This window comes from Carassius gibelio, chromosome B22, assembly GCF_023724105.1.
Source record: "Carassius gibelio isolate Cgi1373 ecotype wild population from Czech Republic chromosome B22, carGib1.2-hapl.c, whole genome shotgun sequence".
Taxonomy (NCBI): domain Eukaryota; kingdom Metazoa; phylum Chordata; class Actinopteri; order Cypriniformes; family Cyprinidae; genus Carassius; species Carassius gibelio.
The window spans coordinates 39628256-39648255 of record NC_068417.1 but is presented as its reverse complement, the minus strand read 5'-3'; the positions used below and the strand labels follow the sequence as shown (position 1 = coordinate 39648255).

The 20000-nt window shown below is 38.8% G+C and overlaps 1 non-coding gene and 1 pseudogene across 1 annotated transcript; both read right to left on the bottom strand.

Moving 5' to 3' along the window:
* Positions 1 to 17810: 17810 nt before the first annotated feature.
* Positions 17811 to 17928, bottom strand: LOC128006319 (5S ribosomal RNA). Its single transcript, XR_008178947.1, has one exon. It is a non-coding gene; the product is annotated as a 5S ribosomal RNA (ribosomal RNA).
* A 367-nt stretch (positions 17929 to 18295) lies between these two features.
* On the bottom strand, positions 18296 to 18413 carry LOC128006765 (uncharacterized; annotated as a pseudogene).
* Positions 18414 to 20000: the final 1587 nt, after the last annotated feature.

Here is a 20000-nt window from a genome sequence, read left to right as displayed (position 1 = left end):
CCTTTATTTTTTTCTCTTTGTTTATTAAAAGCCCTAATGGTTCAGCCACCAAAGAATATAACTTCGCTGACAGTGGACACCCTTGTCTTATAGACCTTAAAACTTTAAAAGGTTCCGTTAAAAAACCATTACATTTGACTTTTGTTAAAATATTGCTGTATAAAACTGAGATCCATTTTATAAAATTCTCTCCAAAACCAAATTGTTTTAAAACAGCCAATAAAAACCCATGCTCCACTCTGTCAAACGCCTTCTCGAAATCCATGCTTATTATATATGCCTCCTTTCCTTTTTCTTTTATGTACCCCATTATATATCTTATGCTACTCGTGATATCTGCAATGTCCCTCCCCTTTACTCCATATGCCTGGTTAGTCTCTATTATGTTTGGCATGATATTTTTTAATCTGTTCGCTAAAACCCTGGCTAAAATTTTAAAATCTGTGTTTAACATTGTAATGGGCCTAAAATTTCTCAGTTCTGCTTTGTCTCCTTTTCTCTTGTAGATTATTTTCATTAAGCCTAAGCCCATTCTTGGGTGTACCCTTTCTTTTTTAAAAACCTCTTCATAGACTTCTTTTAAAATCGGGCTTACTTTTTCTTTAAAAACCTTATAAAACTCACTTCCAATACCATCTATTCCTGGGCTTTTCTTCACACTTATCTGATTTATTGCTTGTATAATTTCCTCAGTTGTTATTCCCTTATCACATTCCTTCTTATCCCCCTCACCGACTTTTTGTGTTATCTGTTGTAACAAAATGTTCCTTTTTTCCTCATCCCCTTCCTCTGATCTAAAAAGTTCTTCATAATATGTGCTTATTTCCTTTAAAATTCCCTTCTGTGCTTAAAACAGCTTGTCCTTCCTTATTCCTAAGTTCTTTAATTATTCCCTCGTTCGCCCTGCTTTTCTCAAGGTTAACAAAGAATCTACTACATTTCTCCCCTTCTACTGTATACTTAGCTTTACTTCTTAACGTCGCCCCTTTATATTTCCCTTCTTCTATTTTCCTCAACTTTTCCTCCACTTCAATTACTCTTGGCACGTTAACTTCATTTTTATTCAACTCCTCTCTTAACGTCTTTCTTATTTCTTGTTCCTTTGTTCTTTTTACCTTTTGTAACAATTTACAGTAATTCATAACATATTTATTTATGTCATATTTCATGTTTTCCCACCATTGTCTTTTATCTTCTATGTACATCAAGTCTTTTTTCCCCTCATCAAATTTATTTTCTATCTCTTTTTTAAAACTTTCTTCCTTTAAAACTTCAGTGTTTAAAATCCATACCCCTGGTCCCCTCATATCCTTTTTAAAATCCATTCTCATTTGCACCATTTTGTGATCACTTAAGGTCATTTCTTTATAAAACACTCCATCAATAAAACATTCCAAATTCCCAGTACATAAAAAGTAGTCTATCCTAGTTTGACACATAAAATTCCCTACCAGCTGTCTTCTTGTAAATTCCCTCTTTTTCCCATTTCTTTCTCTCCACACATCAATCATGTTATTGTAACGGGGTCCTACTATTGTGTACAACTCTATTAACTCTATATTAATAAATTCTAAATCACTGGGAATGCTTTTGGACCAGAATCAGAAGTTAAGGATCGTCTCACTGGAGCAAAGGTAAGTGATATGTATAATAGTGTAATCTAGAAATAGTCTATAAATCAAATTTCACAGCATAAAGTAAAATAAAGAAAAGCAACAACCAATAGTGAAAAATAATGTATTGTTCTGATTGGTTATTCGTTGACTTCAGTCATTCTCTTTTAAATTGGCAATGAAATGACAGAATCAAAATACCAAAATAACAATGAATAAATTGAATAATAAAAACTCAGAATAACAAAAGGAATAAGAAAATGAAAAAATCAAAATCCCCAAATCAAGGTTCAGATTCAGAATACAGAAATTAATAATAATTTCCAAACATTCAATTTCAAAATCAGTTTCTCAGTTTTTCCATTCAAACTCAGTCTTAATGTTCCGTTGAGGTTCAGTTAAAGATCAGTGTTTATCTCAAATTCAAAAATGTAAAGCAATGTTCATCAAAAGTGAAAAAATTTAATCCAGGAGAGAAAAAAAAATAGATTCACTGAAGATCCAGGCAAAAATAAAATCTTGGAGACAACAAAAAAAAAACTCAAAGCTAAAAAAATTGTTTGATCCTACCAGTTCAGCAGATTTCACTCTCTTTTCTCTGTTTCAGGTACGAGTTAAAAAGCCAAATTAAACATTAATATAATTGTCAAAATAAATGATTTTAAATTAAATCAAACTCAGTCTCAATCATTTACACATACATCAGAACATACACGCTAATCACCATGTGCTCAATTTAACACTATGGCCTATACACAGTGTTAGCAAAGCTAGCACTGCATGGTGCATACTTCACGATAAAACACATTTAAAGCATTTTTGGAAACTTTTACAATCACTTTTTATCCTTTGGATTCTTTTTTTTCCACATTGCAATTCACAGTAGTCACAATCAGAATAACTAAATACACTTTGTATGATGAAATTTGTACTCACCAAGGAAAGGTATAAATCAGAAAACAAAAATAAAAGTGTTTCTCCCCAGAAAAGATGTTGATTGAAACTCTTGCGTCAGTCTCATCACAATCTCGTTATTTACCATTCGCAACTGCGTCTGCTCTCGTTCAAGTTTGCTATCGTTCTGATTGCTTGTGCGCTATCTTTTGCAGGGGGGGCAGGACTAACCTTTCACCTCACTAATCAACTTTAGCGATTTCCTTTTTCTAAATTTATAATATAATATAAATTAACTTCAATCTGCATTTTCATATAAATACTAAAGATATATTAATAAAAAATAAAATCATTTATTAATTACTAGTGACCTGGTTAGTGACCTGGGTTACACTCTCCCCTCCTGAATGTATGCAGGTCCCTCTGCATCAGTGGTTGAACAGTCACAATGGTTGGTGAATTGTTAACAGGTTCCAGGTTCTCTTCCAGCGAATTAGTGAACGCTGTACTCAGGCTTGACAACAAAGACTGGATCACCATACTAAGGGGATTTCCCCACTGGGGATAGTGAAGTCTTTTCGGAGCTTCATGGGATCTTTGAGTACGCCTTAGTCCTCCCACCGGTTCAGTTTCTTCATTCTGATTAATTTCAAGAATTCCAGAAATAACAGAAACGTCATCCCTTCCATTTTCTTCATTTGAATTTTCTGATGACTCATGATCACCAGCAAATTCCTCTTGATCAGCTTCTCTTTCCACAGCTTCCTCTTGATCAGTTTCTCTGTCAATTTTTCCTCCAGATTCATCTTCCAGATCCTCACCAATAACTTCAACCAAGTCCATAGGATTTTTTTCCACAGATTCAGGTAAGTTTGTGTCATTAACAGGGTTTTCCTGAACATGACATTCTACATCCTTCTCTGACACAGGATCCACAACAGGTAAGTTTACAGTTCTTCCACTTCTGGTAGAGACAACAGGATTTGTATTTGACAAAATCCTATTTTCAATCTCCAGAGTCCTTCCAGGAACATGGTACTCAATCAGATCTTCGTCAGATTCTGAACACTCACTTTGGCTTTCAAATTCTTTAGGTTCTTGGGCAGAACTAGCTCTGGTTCTGGGTTTTTGAGGTACTTCTTTGGTAAGTATCTCTTCAGATCTGTCTCTCTGCAGGAATCCACATGGCAGCAACAAATCTCGATGCAACGTTCGAAGGGGTCCCTCTTTTCCTTCAGGTTTGACCGTATAAACAGGTAAGTTACCAGCCGTCTTAGTTACAACGTACACATCGGATTCCCATTTATCTGCTAGCTTGTGCTTTCCCCTTATTCGAACATTTCTTACAAGCACACGGTCACCCACATCCAGGATGGAGGCAACCACACGTTTATCGTACCTCTTCTTGTTACGTGCTGCTACTTTAGAAGCGTTTCCTGTTGCAACTTTATAGCTCTCCTCCAGTCGGTTCCTGAGGTTTTGCACGTACTTTGAATGAGATTCAGGCTGACTGTTGACTGGTAGCCCAAAAGCCAAATCAACTGGTAGTCTGGGTTGTCTCCCGAACATCAGTTCGTAGGTCGAGAATCCAGTCACATCATTCCTCGTGCAGTTGTATGCATGCACTAGAGGTTTGACAAAATCCTTCCAGTGTGATTTCTCCTTAGTGCTCAAAGTTCCCAGCATCTGCAGAAGGGTTCGGTTGAACCGTTCCACTGGATTACCTCTTGGATGGTACAGAGTAGTTCTTATCTTGGATATTCCTGACACTTTGCACAGCTCTTTTATGGTGCGGGACTCAAAGTCTGGTCCCTGGTCACTATGGAGTTTTTCTGGAAACCCATAATGTACCAGAAAGTTATCCCATAAACTCTTGGCTACAGTCTGGGCTTTTTGGTTTCTTGTTGGTACTGCCACAGCATACTTTGTGAAATGGTCCGTTATCACCAGTATGTCCTTGGTGTTACTTCGGTCTGGCTCAAGTGATAGGAAATCCATACAAACTAACTCCAATGGTCTGCTGGTTTTAATGTTCACTAATGGAGCAGCTTTCTCTGGTGGAGTTTTCCGTCTGACACATCGCTCACAGGTTTTTACTTTTTGTTCTACCACCGAAGACATTTTAGGCCAGAAGAATCTGGATCGAACTAGATCAAGAATTCGTTGAATTCCTAAGTGACCCATTTCGTTGTGTAGTTCCTTCATGACCAGTTCACGGAGATCAGCAGGTAGTGCTAATTGATATGACTCATTTCCTTGCTCTTGCCTCTTCCTAAACAACACCCCGTTTATCAGCTCTAAGCGGTTCCACTCCCTGAACCAAAGACTTAATTCAGGAGTCAGGGTCTTATAACAGGGCTTTTCATTGGATTCCAGCTGCTTGACAACTATTCCAATTTCTGGATCCGCTCTCTGCCTTTTCCGTAAGTCTTGTTCAGACAAGTGGGAAATTTCTCCAGACCGGAAAGTATCTTCCTGCTGGAACGCAAGAGGTAAGGCATCCACTCCAACTGCAAGAGATTCCATTAAAATCACTGGTTGGTACAATGAATTAGAGTCGTCACAGTGCTGACAAACTTGATGGCGGTCACAGATAGCTTTTATTACTTCCGTTGAAACATTTGCTTGTGGGATTTCGGTCAAGTGATGGTAAGCAAATTGCCTGATTCTTTCCCTCTCTTTTCTCGTTTCCAAATCATCAGGAACTTCCTCTTGTGGACGTCTCGACAATCCATCCGCATCTTGATTCCTACTTCCAGCCCGGTATTGGATTTTAAAGGTAAAAGTTGACAGACTCGACAACCACCTGTAGCTGGTAGCATCCAGTTTTGCGGATGTTAAAATATATGTCAGCGGGTTACTATCAGTTACCACAGTGAAGTCAGCTCCATACAAGTAGTCATTGAATTTTGCAGTAACTGCCCACTTCAATTCTAACTTGTGGGCTGGGTACTTTGCTTTTACTTGCAAAAGCAATGACTCTCATCTGCCCATCTTGTTCTTGATACAGTGCTGCACCAAGGCCGCTAGTACTGGCGTCAGTGTGCAACACATATGGCAGCTTGGGGTTGGCAAATCCTAACACTGGAGAAGATGTAAGTTTTGCAATGACGGTGTCAAACGCTTGCTGACACTCTTTGGACCATCGTTCTCCAAATTGTTCCTTTGGATCGTAGTACTGCTTGGTCTCAATCTTTTTTCTCCGATCCTTTTGCAGTGGAGGATATCCAACCGTAAGATCATTAAGAGGTTTCACGATCTTTGAATAATCCTGTACGAACCTCCTGTAGTAACCTGAAAATCCTAGGAAAGATCTTAACTCCTTTAGATTTTTGGGTCTTGGCCAGGTTTTAAGGGCTTCTACTTTTGAAGGGTCGGTTTCCACTCCATTTTGGGATACAATGTGGCCCAAGTATCTCACAGACGTTTGACAGAACTTACACTTTTCCGGTGAAAGCTTTAATCCAAACTATCTGAGTCTTTTAAGCACTTGTATCAATCTTGTCTCATGTACCTCCAAAGTTTTTGAGAAAACTATGAGGTCATCAATGAACACAAGAACTCCTTTCCGGTTTAGGTCTCCCATACATCGCTCCATTAGTCGTTGAAATGTACTAGGTGCATTGGTGATCCCCTGCGGCATCCGGTTAAATTCCCAGAAACCTAGTGGGCAGACGAAAGCAGTTTTCTGCTTATCAGACTCTTCCATCGCAATTTGGTAATAGCCTGACTTCAAGTCTAGGACTGAGAACCATTGTGATCCGGTCAAGACTGAAAAAGCTTCTTCCAAGTTGGGAAGGGCGTAGGCATCCTTTATGGTCTGGGAGTTTAATTTCCGGAAGTCAATGCACAAGCGCACAGAGTTATTCTTCTTCCGAACAACGACTATTGGAGATGAAAATGGAGATTCTGACTCCCTGATGACACCTGCTTCCAGAAGCTCCTGAAGATGTTTCCTAACTGCGTCCACGTCTTGGGGATGAATAGGACGAGCTCGATGTTTGAATGGTGTTTCATCACTGAGTTTTATCCTGTGTTTCACTTTATGAGTGTGACCATAGTCCAAATCATTCAATGCGAAGACATCAGGCATGGAGTTCAATAAGGAGGTTATCCTTTCCTTCCACTCAGGTGATAGAGGGGAATTTCCAAAATCAATAGGGATCTTGGACTGATCTAGCCCCATTTTCTCATTTTCAGCACCATTCTTGGAAAACTCTTTACTTATTACTCTCTGTACAGCATGAGCTTCAGCGAGGACAGTCCTCGGAGGGATCATCAGGTCAGTTTGGGTTTCATTTTTTATCACCACTGGTAACTGCACTATACGTTGTCTTACAGGTAAACTGTGCAGACTGCTTGCCACTAGAAGACCACCAGGTAAGGAAGATGAAATAGGTGACTCCACTGACACCCACTTCTCAAACAGAGGACCTTTTACTTGCACAAGTGCATTTAGGACTACTGTACATCCTGCTGGCACAACTTCTGGTTGGTTCCCTTTCAACTTCACACATCCCAATTTTCCAGTTGAAGCTTGTTGGTTCCTCTTCTCCAGTACATTTATGACACCTTGATAGCCATAGAAGAGAGACTTACAAGAAAAGGTTTCTCCTTGAATACAATTGGCATACAACACATCAAGTGAATTTGTTCCAATTAGAACTTGTGGTAAATTAGTCACATCTGGAACTATCAATGCAAGGGTGGGGACTTCAGCTTCCATACCAAGGAAATCCTTAGGGAACTTTAGGTTGACCTCCACATAACCAAGATAAGGTACAGCCTGGCCATTGGCTCCTTCAACTTCTAGCAGATGCTCCAACGATTTCATGGGATGTCTGGATAAATATCGTTCATAATAGGACATAGGAATGGTGGTTACCTGTGATCCAGTATCTAGAAGACAGCTGACTTCTTTTCCTTCAATTTGAATCCTGGCAGTACACCTGGTTCCTACCAATCCTGCAGGTATTTCATGACATGGAGCGCCATTAACATTCTGGTTGTACAGACGGCCATGCTTTCTTGGGCATTGTTCTCTTTTGCTAGTCCCTGTCCGCCCCATGACAGAGACTGATCTCAGTTTAAAGATTAAGAGTTAGAGGGATTTTTCAAGTCCCAGGCAGCTTGTCTGTCCCTCAGCTCACGGCGCTTTTCTTCAACTCTACTAGGGTTTGAATCATTCTCACAATTCACTGCAAGATGGCCATCTTCTCCACATCGAAAGCAGTAGCCTGGACGGGGTCTGTTGGTTGAATTCCAGGTGGGTCGTGAGCTTTCTTGCATCTCTGGTTCCATCATCCGAGGTCTGTGACTTACATTGACATTCCTATAAGCTGGAGATTTCTCTGAATACATCTCTTGTACTCTTGGAACAAAGTGAACTTGGAGATCAGCTACTTGCTGCTTCAATTCATAAAGTTCATTGTCATGTTGTGTCTTTTCTGTTCTAACAGGTTCAGTCTTCATCATAGAAATCTGAGCTTGAAGCTTTGCTACTTCTTTCTTAAGTGAATCTACTTCAGACTTATCAGCATTGCTTTTTGACTTCTGTTTTTGACTTGAGTGATGTTGCACTTCATCCTTAGGCTCATCAGATACATCGCTGCTGTAAACAGACTGTTGGTGAGTGGTCGTCCGAAACTTGACTGGAACAGGAGCATGTTTGTTTAAGCCGAGATGTTTCCTCATTCTCTCCTCTTTTAGAGACTGCTTGTCTTCTGCAGTACGAATGAGTACTACAAGCTCAGCAAAAGAAGGGGGTGACATTTTCCTTCCATCCAGGTTCAGGTCGGCAATCAAGCTGTTGTCCCAGCAACCTCGGCAGAATTGCTTAAGAAGATAACGACTACATTCAGCCTCTGTGACACCACCACGCCTGATTGTGGCACTTAACATCACGTGCAGACGATGCAGGTAAGTTGAAGGTTTTTCTCCCTGGTTTTGCAGAGCACTTATGAACTTAACTAGCAGCTCATCTCCATCTTCCACTGAGCCATACACAGATTCCAAAAGCTCTAAGCACTGTGTTGGTGAAGAATCTGGACCAACATGCCTGACAATATCTGAGGCTGGGGGCAGCAGGCTGTCAAGAATTCTTCTAGTTTTGTGCAAGTCAGAAAGAGACACATCATTAAGTAGAAAGTCAACGCTGGCTCGCCAAGTATCAAAGTCTGGTTCAGTGCTCGGTCTTGGACTTTTTCCTGAGAAAGCTTTAAGACGGAAAGCATGAGGAGGAGTCATAGCATCACTTGTTTTCACTACATGCTCCATCACTATTCGCTGAATACCTGGAGGATTCATAGCACTTGTAGGCAGGTTCAATGACATTGTCTCAGCAACACTAATATCAGGGCTTCTCAGCTGGTAGGGTGACTTTACCGGTGTGCTCTCCTTGGCAGGGTTTTTGGGTTCAGAGATCACTTCTGCAGGAGTGTCAGGTCTAGAGGGTTTGTCTGCTGGAAACTTCAAAACAGAGATCTTTTGCAGCTCAATTTGAAGAACATCCTGCAGAGACTTCCCACTGGCTTGAGCGATGGCTTGCAGACTCTCCAAGTACCCTTCAGTGGCACTGCTACTAACTGCAGGGACGTACACGCTCCCAAGACTACGAATATGGAAGAGGACATTTGCAACCTGAGTACTTAGGATTTCCATAGGGAGTAAGGGCTCCAAATTACTCATAGCAGATTCACAGACAAACTCCACAATTGCACAGTGGTGGAACTCAGATTCTGGGTTGTCAATAAGCAAGTTGCGCTTGATTGATCCATATTTCTGAAGACAGGCTTCTAGTTCTTGGTCTGGGTCAGAGAGAGTGATGCCACTGACAATAACTGAATTCTTGACGTCAATGTTCTCACGTTTCACAATTTCCATTTCTACTTGTAGGACTGATTTTCTTTGAAGTGGGGGGGGGGCTTACTTTAGCTCTTTATTGTCTGTTGCAGTTATCAAGTTGATTAATAACTATTACACTATACTGTAACTTTGCTCCTGGCTGGCTCGCCAAGTTTTTTATGTAACGGGGTCCTACTATTGTGTACAACTCTATGAACTTTATGATTAATAAATTCTAAATCACTGGGAATGCTTTTGGACCAGAATCAGAAGTTAAGGATCGTCTCACTGGAGCAAAGGTAAGTGATATGTATAATAGTGTAATCTAGAAATAGTCTATAAATCAAATTTCACAGCATAAAGTAAAATAAAGAAAAGCAACAACCAATAGTGAAAAATAATGTATTGTTCTGATTGGTTATTCGTTGACTTCAGTCATTCTCTTTTAAATTGGCAATGAAATGACAGAATCAAAATACCAAAATAACAATGAATAAATTGAATAATAAAAACTCAGAATAACAAAAGGAATAAGAAAATGAAAAAATCAAAATCCCCAAATCAAGGTTCAGATTCAGAATACAGGAATTTATAATAATTTCCACACATTCAATTTCAAAATCAGTTTCTCAGTTTTTCCATTCAAACTAAGACTTAATGTTCCGTTGAGTTTCAGTTACAGATCAGTGTTTATCTCAAATTCAAAAATGTAAAGCAATGTTCATCAAAAGTGGAAAAATTTAATCCAGGAGAGAAAAAAAAATAGATCCACTGAAGATCCAGGCAAAAATAAAATCTTGGAGACAAAAAAAAAAAAAAAACTCAAAGCTAAAAAAATTGTTTGATCCTACCAGTTCAGCAGATTTCACTCTCTTTTCTCTGTTTCAGGTACGAGTTGGTGGAATGGCTCACCAGTCCAAACCAGAATATGAATATTCGGCAAGGACAGATTCAGGAACACAAGTCTTCAGCAAGGGGGGGGGGGGGACCTGGCCTTGTAACAACAAAGCCAAATTAAACATTAATATAATTGTCAAAATAAATGATTTTAAATTAAATCAAACTCAGTCTCAATCATTTACACATACATCAGAACATACACGCTAATCACCATGTGCTCAATTTAACACTATGGCCTATACACAGTGTTAGCAAAACTAGCACTGCATGGTGCATACTTCACGATAAAACACATTTAAAGCATTTTTGGAAACTTTTACAATCACTTTTTATCCTTTGGATTCTTTTTTTTCCACATTGCAATTCACAGTAGTCACAATCAGAATAACTAAATACACTTTGTATGATGAAATTTGTACTCACCAAGGAAAGGTATAAATCAGAAAACAAAAATAAAAGTGTTTCTCCCCAGAAAAGATGTTGATTGAAACTCTTGTGTCAGTCTCATCACAATCTCGTTATTTACCATTCGCAACTGCGTCTGCTCTCGTTCAAGTTTGCTATCGTTCTGATTGCTTGTGCGCTATCTTTTGCAGGGGGGGCAGGACTAACCTTTCACCTCACTAATCAACTTTAGCGATTTCCTTTTTCTAAATTTATAATATAATATAAATTAACTTCAATCTGCATTTTCATATAAATACTAAAGATATATTAATAAAAAATAAAATCATTTATTAATTACTAGTGATCTGGTTAGTGACCTGGGTTACATTATACTCTCCCATCAATGATATTAACTCCTTTCTTCCCCCATCCGATTTAAAAACCATTCCGTTAGCCATATCCATTTTACTAAAAACAGTGTTAAAATCCCCCGCAATTATTACCCTCTTCCATTTTTCCATTAACTCAACTATTATATTAAAATATTTTTTCTTTTCTATTTCTTCATTTGTAGCATGTACGTTTACTAAAATAAAATCATCTTCATCCATCTTAATTTCTACAGCCATGCATTTTCCTTGTGTGTCATTATACATTTGCTTTGACCTGATATCTCTATCTTTTCTTATTAACATCGCAACTCCTCCTCCTATTTTTCCCTCCGCATTATTAAAAAATAATTCCCCTTCCCATCTTTTTTTTAAATCCTCCATTACACTCTCTTTCCAATTCGTTTCTTGCAATAAAATCACATCTTCATCCCTGCACAGTTCCTTGACTTTTTCAAATTCCACACCATTCATTAACCCTCTTGCATTAAAAGTAACAATTTTCAACACAATTAAAAAAGATAAAAGTACAAACTTTAGCATCATAATTTTGTTATCCTATTTCCTCCCCCTCTTTTGCACTTCTTCCAATCAATCAATCACCTTTATTTATATATAGTGCTTTAAACAAAATACATTGCGCCAAAGCACTGAACAACATTCATTTGGAAAACAGTGTCTCAATAATGCAAAATGATAGTTAAAGGCAGTTCATCATTGAATTCATTGATGTCATCTCTGTTCAGTTGAAATAGTGTCTGTTTTAATTTGCAATCAAGTCAACGATATCGCTGTAGATGAAGTGACCCCAACTAAGCAAGCCAGAGGCGACAGCGGCAAGGAACCGAAACTCCATCGGTGACAGAATGGAGAAAAAAACCTTGGGAGAAACCAGGCTCAGTTGGGGGGCCAGTTCTCCTCTGACCAGACGAAACCAGTAGTTCAATTCCAGGCTGCAGCAAAGTCAGATTGTGCAGAAGAATCATCTGTTTCCTGTGGTCTTGTCCTGGTGCTCCTCTGAGACAAGGTCTTTACAGGGGATCTGTATCTGGGGCTCTAGTTGTCCTGGTCTCCGCTGTCTTTCAGGTCAGTAGAGGTCCTTTCTAGGTGCTGATCCACCATCTGGTCTGGATACGTACTGGATCCGGGTGACTGCAGTGACCCTCTGATCTGGACACAGACTGGATCTGGTGGCCACGGTGACCTCGGAACAAGAGAGAAACAGACAAATATTAGCGTAGATGCCATTCTTCTATTGATGTAGAAAGTACGGTGTTATGTGAAGTGTTCCGGTTCCAGTTTACCTAATTAATGCAGCCTAAAAATCCTTTAACGGATTTGGATATTAAAAGCATATTAGTATGTTATGTGTATGCCAGGTTAAAGAGATGGGTCTTTAATCTAGATTTAAACTGCAAGAGTGTGTCTGCCTCCCGAACAATGTTAGGTAGGTTATTCCAGAGTTTAGGCGCCAAATAGGAAAAGGATCTGCCGCCCGCAGTTGATTTTGATATTCTAGGTATTATCAAATTGCCTGAGTTTTGAGAACGTAGCGGACGTAGAGGAGTATAATGTAAAAGGAGCTCATTCAAATACTGAGGTGCTAAACCATTCAGGGCTTTATAAGTAATAAGCAATATTTTAAAATCTATACGATGTTTGATAGGGAGCCAGTGCAGTGTGGACAGGACCGGGCTAATATGGTCATACTTCCTGGTTCTAGTAAGAACTCTTGCTGCTGCATTTTGGACTAGCTGTAGTTTGTTTACCAAGCGTGCAGAACAACCACCCAATAAAGCATTACAGTAGTCTAACCTTGAAGTCATAAATGCATGGATTAACATTTCTGCATTTGACATTGAGAGCATAGGCCGTAATTTAGATATATTTTTGAGATGGAAAAATGCAGTTTTACAAATGCTAGAAACGTGGCTTTCTAAGGAAAGATTGCGATCAAGTAGCACACCTAGGTTCCTAACTGATGACGAAGAATTGACAGAGCAACCATCAAGTCTTAGACAGTGTTCTAGGTTATTACAAGTAGAGTTTTTAGGCCCTATGATTAACACCTCTGTTTTTTCTGAATTTAGCAGTAAGAAATTACTCGTCATCCAATTTTTTATATCGACTATGCATTCCATTAGTTTTTCAAATTGGTGTGTTTCACCGGGCTGCGAGGAAATATAGAGCTGCGTATCATCAGCATAACAGTGAAAGCTAACACCATGTTTCCTGATGATATCTCCCAAGGGTAACATATAAAGCGTGAAGAGTAGCGGCCCTAGAACTGAGCCTTGAGGTACTCCATACTGCACTTGTGATCGATATGATACATCTTCATTCACTGCTACGAACTGATGGCGGTCATATAAGTACGATTTAAACCATGCTAATGCACTTCCACTGATGCCAACAAAGTGTTCAAGTCTATGCAAAAGAATGTTGTGGTCAATTGTGTCAAACGCAGCACTAAGATCCAATAAAACTAATAGAGAGATACACCCACGATCAGATGATAAGAGCAGATCATTTGTAACTCTAAGGAGAGCAGTTTCAGTACTATGATACGGTCTAAATCCTGACTGGAAATCCTCACATATACCATTTTTCTCTAAGAAGGAATATAATTGTGAGGATACCACCTTTTCTAGTATCTTGGACAGAAAAGGGAGATTCGAGATTGGTCTATAATTAACTAGTTCTCTGGGGTCAAGTTGTGGCTTTTTTATGAGAGGCTTAATAACAGCCAGTTTGAAGGTTTTGGGGACATGTCCTAATAACAATGAGGAATTAATAATAGTCAGAAGAGGACCTATGACTTCTGGAAGCACCTCTTTTAAGAGCTTAGATGGTATAGGGTCTAACATACATGTTGTAAGTTTAGATGATTTAACAAGTTTATACAATTCTTCCTCTCCTATAGTAGAGAATGAGTGGAACTGTTCCTCAGGGGGTCTATAGTGCACTGTCTGATGCGAAACTGTAGCTGACGGCTGAATGGTTGCAATTTTATCTCTAATAGTATCGATTTTAGAAGTAAAGTAGTTCATAAAGTCATTACTGCTGTGGTGTTGGGAAATGTCAACACTTGTTGAGGCTTTATTTTTCGTTAATTTAGCCACTGTATTGAATAAATACCTGGGGTTATGTTTGTTTTCTTCTAAAAGAGAAGAAAAGTAATCAGATCTAGCAGTTTTTAATGCTTTTCGGTAGGATATGCTACTTTCCCGCCAAGCAATACGAAATACCTCTAGTTTTGTTTTCCTCCAGCTGCGCTCCATTTTTCGGGCTGCTCTCTTTAGGGTGCGAGTATGCTCATTATACCATGGTGTCAAACTGTTTTCCTTAACCTTTCTTAAGCGTAAAGGAGCAACTGTATTTAAAGTGCTAGAAAAGAGAGAGTCCATAGTTTCTGTTACATCATCAAGTTGTTCTGAGGTTTTGGATATGCTAAGGAATTCGGATACATCAGGAAGATAACTTAAAAAGCTGTCTTTTGTGGTAGAAGTGATGGTTCTTCGATACTTGTAACAAGAAGTAGAATTTACAATTTTGGCTATATGAAGTTTACACAGAACTAAATAATGATCTGAGATATCATCACTTGGCTGAATAATTTCAACACTATCAACATCAATTCCATGTGACAGTATTAAATCTAGAGTATGATTTCGACAATGAGTAGGTCCTGAAACGTGTTGTCTAACACCAATAGAGTTCAGAATGTCTATAAATGCTGATCCCAATACATCTTTTTCATTATCGACATGGATATTAAAATCACCAACTATTAAGACTTTATCTGCAGCCAGAACTAACTCGGATGTAAAATCACCAAACTCTTTAATAAAGTCTGTATGGTGCCCTGGTGGCCTGTATACAGTAGCCAGTACAAACATAACAGGGGATTTATCATTAACATTGGTTTCTCTGGATAATGTTATATGAAGCACCATTACTTCAAACGAGTTATACTTGAAGCCTGCCCTCTGAGAAATCCTGAAAACGTTATTATAAATTGAAGCAACACCTCCCCCTTTGCCTTTTAGACGCGGCTCGTGTTTATAACAATAATCTTGGGGGGTGGACTCATTTAAAATAATGTAATCATCAGGTTTTAGCCAGGTTTCTGTCAAGCAGAGCACATCTATATTATGATCAGTTATCATATTATTTACAAAAAGTGTTTTCGTAGAAATGGATCTGATATTCAATAAGCCAATCTTTATCATTTGTTTATCCATATTGCATTTGTTTTTTATTTGTTGAACCTCAATTAAATTGTTAACCTTAACTTGGTTTGGACGTTTTTTGTATTTTCTAGTTCGTGGAACAGACACAGTCTCTATAGTGTGATATCTAGGTGAAAGAGTCTCTATGTGCTGAGAATTAACTGACCTCTGTGACGGGAGGCAGCTAGCAGACGGTCGGTTTAGCCAGTCTGTCTGCTTCCTGACCTGGGCCCCAGTTAGTCAAGTATAAACACTAAGACTATTTGCCATATTTCTAGACAGAAGAGTGGCGCCACCCCAGGAGGGATGAAGACCATCTCTTTTAAACAGGTCAGGTCTGCCCCAAAAGCTCGTCCAATTGTCTATATAACCTATGTTATTCTGTGGGCACCACTTAGACATCCAGCCATTGAGTGATGACAATCTGCTATGCATCTCATCACCACGGTAAGCAGGGAGGGGACCAGAGCATATTACAGTGTCTGACATCGTGCTTGCACAGTCTTGTTTCTCCTCATTACTTTGCTTACACATTTTATTTTTAGCTTTCTCCAAATTGGGTATTACCTTAACTTTTCTTCTTCTTTTATTGGATGTTCCTGCAGTGCTGTCTCCGCCCAGGTTTTCACTGTCTTTGTCTTTTCTTTCCGTCTCACCTATCCATTCAGTCTCTTCTGGTTCCTCTGTTTCTGCTTGTCCAACCGCATTAAACTCCATCTGTACCTCCATTTCCACAATGTCCTGTGTTAAACCAGTCTTTTCAATCTCATTGTCATTGTCCTTGCTTACATTGTCCTCTCTTTGCCTTGCTCCGGTGTCTTCCCTTTGCTCCTCTTCATTGTCTGTCTCATGCATCTGCCCACTCCCCCTCTCTTCTTCATTGTGCTGGTCTCCATACCAGCACTCGCATTTGTCCAGTACACAATTGCATTCTGGACACCTCACCACCTTACAGTCCCTCGCGAAGTGGCCTGTTTCCGAGCATTTATAACATTTAAAGTCTGGGCAGTCCTTCATCACATGATCAGGGCTCATACACAACCTGCAGGTTTTCACCTGCTTGCTATGTATCACTCTATAGTATTGAGGACCATCCTCCATTTCAATTCGAGTACTGTAGGAGGCCACTTCTTTTGGGAACTGTACCTTAAGGAACCTTGTTCCATCTTCTATGTTGGTGCCGGTATAAAATCTTCTTCTTATCTGAGAGACCGGAGTAACCCCCCATCCCTCCAGCTTCTGTAGAATCTCTGCATCATCCAGGTAAGCGGGCAAATGCATGAACGAGACAACAAATTCTCTGTTATTCAATTTTTTTAATTTCACATAGTTTTCCTTTAATCATCAATGCTTCGTTCAGATTTTCAATATCTTCTTCCTTTTTAAATGTAATTTTGTACTCCTTCATCATTTTGGGTCTTACAGCCAATATTTTTGTCACATCCAACTTATCTTTCAGCGCTTGTATTATGTCTTCAGCTTTACCTTCATGCACTTCAGTCAAATCCACTACTACTGTAGCTTCTTTGGTGTAGGTTCTTTTATATCTCCTTTCAGGCCCATCCTTTTCTCGTTGAGTTTTTTCCAGTCAGTTTGCCATTAGCCGCCGTGTTCCTCGTGCCAAGTCCGTGTCTGTTGCCGTAGTTCCGTCCATTTTTCAAAAATAAGGAAAACAAAAAACAAACAAAAAAAATAAAAAATAAAATGATCCCTCCCAAACAGCTATGCTGTTGGGAGGACAAGTAATAAAAATAACCCAAAAATTTAAACAAAAAACAATTATTAAGACTCAAATAACCAAAAAACAAACACACACCAAACAATTTTGGGTGAACCTTCTTCACCCTTCTATAGCCACCTCACTTCCTGTTTCACACTAGCTCTCTAGCGCCCTCAGGTTGGTATGGCCGTAAGCGAAGACTGCTGCAAAGAGAGGGCTATTTAAAGAGCAGCCAATCTAATCGCCAGTACATTATATAAGTAGGAAAGAAACCCAAAATCTTAAAGCACCTGGTATTCCCAGGCGGTCTCCCATCCAAGTACTAACCAGACCTAAACCTGCTAAGATTCAGAGATCGGGCATTGACTGTTTTTTTTTTTTTTAATGAAAGATTATTATATAATTTGTGATATTTTCCAAAAAGATTAAGTCACCTGGTATTCCAAGGCAGTCTCTCATCAAAGTACTAACCAGACCTAAACCTGGTAAGATTCAGAGGTCGGGCATTGACTCTATTATTTGGCAAAATTATTATATACTAAGTGAAAAATTTCCAAAAAGCTTACAGCACCTGGTATTCCCAGGCGGTCTCCCATCCAAGTACTAACCAGACCTAAACCTGCTAAGATTCAGAGATCGGGCATTGACTCTTTTTTTTATGCAAAATTATTATATAATTTGTGAAATTTTCCAAAAATATTAAAGCACCTGGTATTCCCAGGCAGTCTCCCATCCATGTACTAACCAGGTCCAAACCTGCTAATATTCAGAGATCGGCATTGACTATATATTTTGGCAAAATGATTATATACTAAGTGAAAAATGTCCAAAAAGCTTACAGCACCTGGAATTCCCAGGCGGTCTCCCATCCAAGTACTAACCAGGCCAAACCTGCTTAGCTTACGAGATCAGACGTGATCGGGCATAGCCAGGTTGGTATGGCCGTAAGCGAAGACTGCTGCAAAGAGAGGACTATTTAAAGACCAGCCAATCTAATCGCCAGTACATTATATGAGTAGGAAAGAAAACCCAAAAGCTTAAAGCACCTGGTATTCCTAGGCAGTCTCTCATCAAAGTACTAACCAGACCTAAACCTGCTAAGATTCAGAGATCGGGCATTGACTCTTTTTTTTTTTTTTTTTAATGAAAGATTATTATATATGTCGTGAAATTTTCCAAAAGATTAAAGCACCTGGTATTCCCAGGCAGTCTCCCACCCATGTACTAACCAGGCCCAAACCTGCTAATATTCAGAGATCGGGCATTGACTCTATTTTTTGGCCAAATTATTATATACTAAGTGAAAAATGTCCAAAAAGCTTACAGCACCTGGTATTCCCAGACGGTCTCCCATCCAAGGACTAACGAGGCCAAACCTGCTTAGCTTCCGAGATCAGACGAAATCGGGCATAGCCAGGTTGGTATGGCCGTAAGCGAAGACTGCTGCAAAGAGCGGACTATTTAAAGACCAGCCAATCTAATCGCCAGTACATTATATAAGTAGGAAAGAAAACCCAAAAGCTTAAAGCACCTGGTATTCCTAGGCAGTCTCTCATCAAAGTACTAACCAGACCTAAACCTGCTAAGATTAAGAGATCGGGCATTGACTCTATTTTTAGGCAAAATTATTATATACTAAGTGAAAAATTTCCAAAAAGTTTCCTGCTATTTGCAGCCTCTATATCAAGACTAATACACCTCTTCCCGCATCGGCTGCCTGTGAGAGACTTTTCAGCACTGCAGGATTGCTTTTCAGCCCCAAAAGAGCTAGGCTTGACACTAACAATTTTGAGAATCAGCTTCTACTGAAGTTAAATCTGAGGTTTTACAACTTTGAGTAGCGTGTACTGGCATTAGATTGTCTGTCTTATAGTTTGATAATTAAATACAAACAGTTCTAAAGCAGGATAAAACCTTGTATGCATTTCATTTAATGTTTTTTGAGATTAAAAGCTTAAACAAGAATCTCTAGTTTTCTTTCTTGCTTTTACTTTTACTTCTTTAATACTCAAGTACAATTTTAATGGAGTACTTTTTTACTTTTACTCAAGTAAGATTCTAGCCAGATACTTTTACTTTTAATTGAGTAAAATTTTCCCTAAGTACTTGTACTTTCACTTGAGTAAAATTTTTGAGTACTTTTTACACCTCTGGTCATTTTTAAAAACCATTCCTTCTGCCATTTCTTGTTTACTAAAAACCGTATTAAAATCCCCCATCATTATTATTTCTTTATACTTCTTTACAATACTTCTTAAAACATAAAAAAAACTCTTTCTTTTCCTTCTCCACCGTTGGTGCATGTATATTTACTAAAATCAATTCCCTTCCTTCATATTTTATCTGAACAACCATACATTTCCCCATCGTATCTTTGTATAAAATTTGACTTGCTTTAAAAACATCATCCTTCATTAAAAAAGCCACACCTCTCCCAAACCTCCCATCTCCATTATTGTATAAAATCCCTCCTTCCCATCTCTTTTTAAAATCATTCATTACATTTTCTCTCCAGTTTGTTTCTTGTAGCACAATAATGTCTTCTCTTTTACATTTTTCTTTTACATATTCAAATTTCTTTAAGTTCAAGAGTCCTCTTGCATTGAAAGTCACAACACTTAAAACCATTAAAAAGAAAAAAATTAAATATCTAAAACCCATCATTCTCAGTCTTCCTCCACCATTTCCTTTAGCACTTCAAAACTGTTAAAACATTTAACTTTTTTCCTTGCAGTTCCTATATTTGGCTTTACCTGTAGTGATCTTCTTCTAATTTGTCCCCTCTCCACCTTTTCCTTCTCATCCTCCTCCATACTTATTTCTCCTTCGTTGTCAGTTTCTTTGTCTTGTTCTTTTCCTTTTTGTCCATGAATTGAAGATATGTCCATCTGGGTCAATTGTGTGTCCTCTTCTCTTATCTGTTCATCATTTTCTTTTTCTTTTTCTCCTTCTCCTTCTCCTTGTCCTTCCTGTCTGTAGTTTGTTCCTTCCTCTGATTCCTTTGGTTGTAATTCATCCTCTT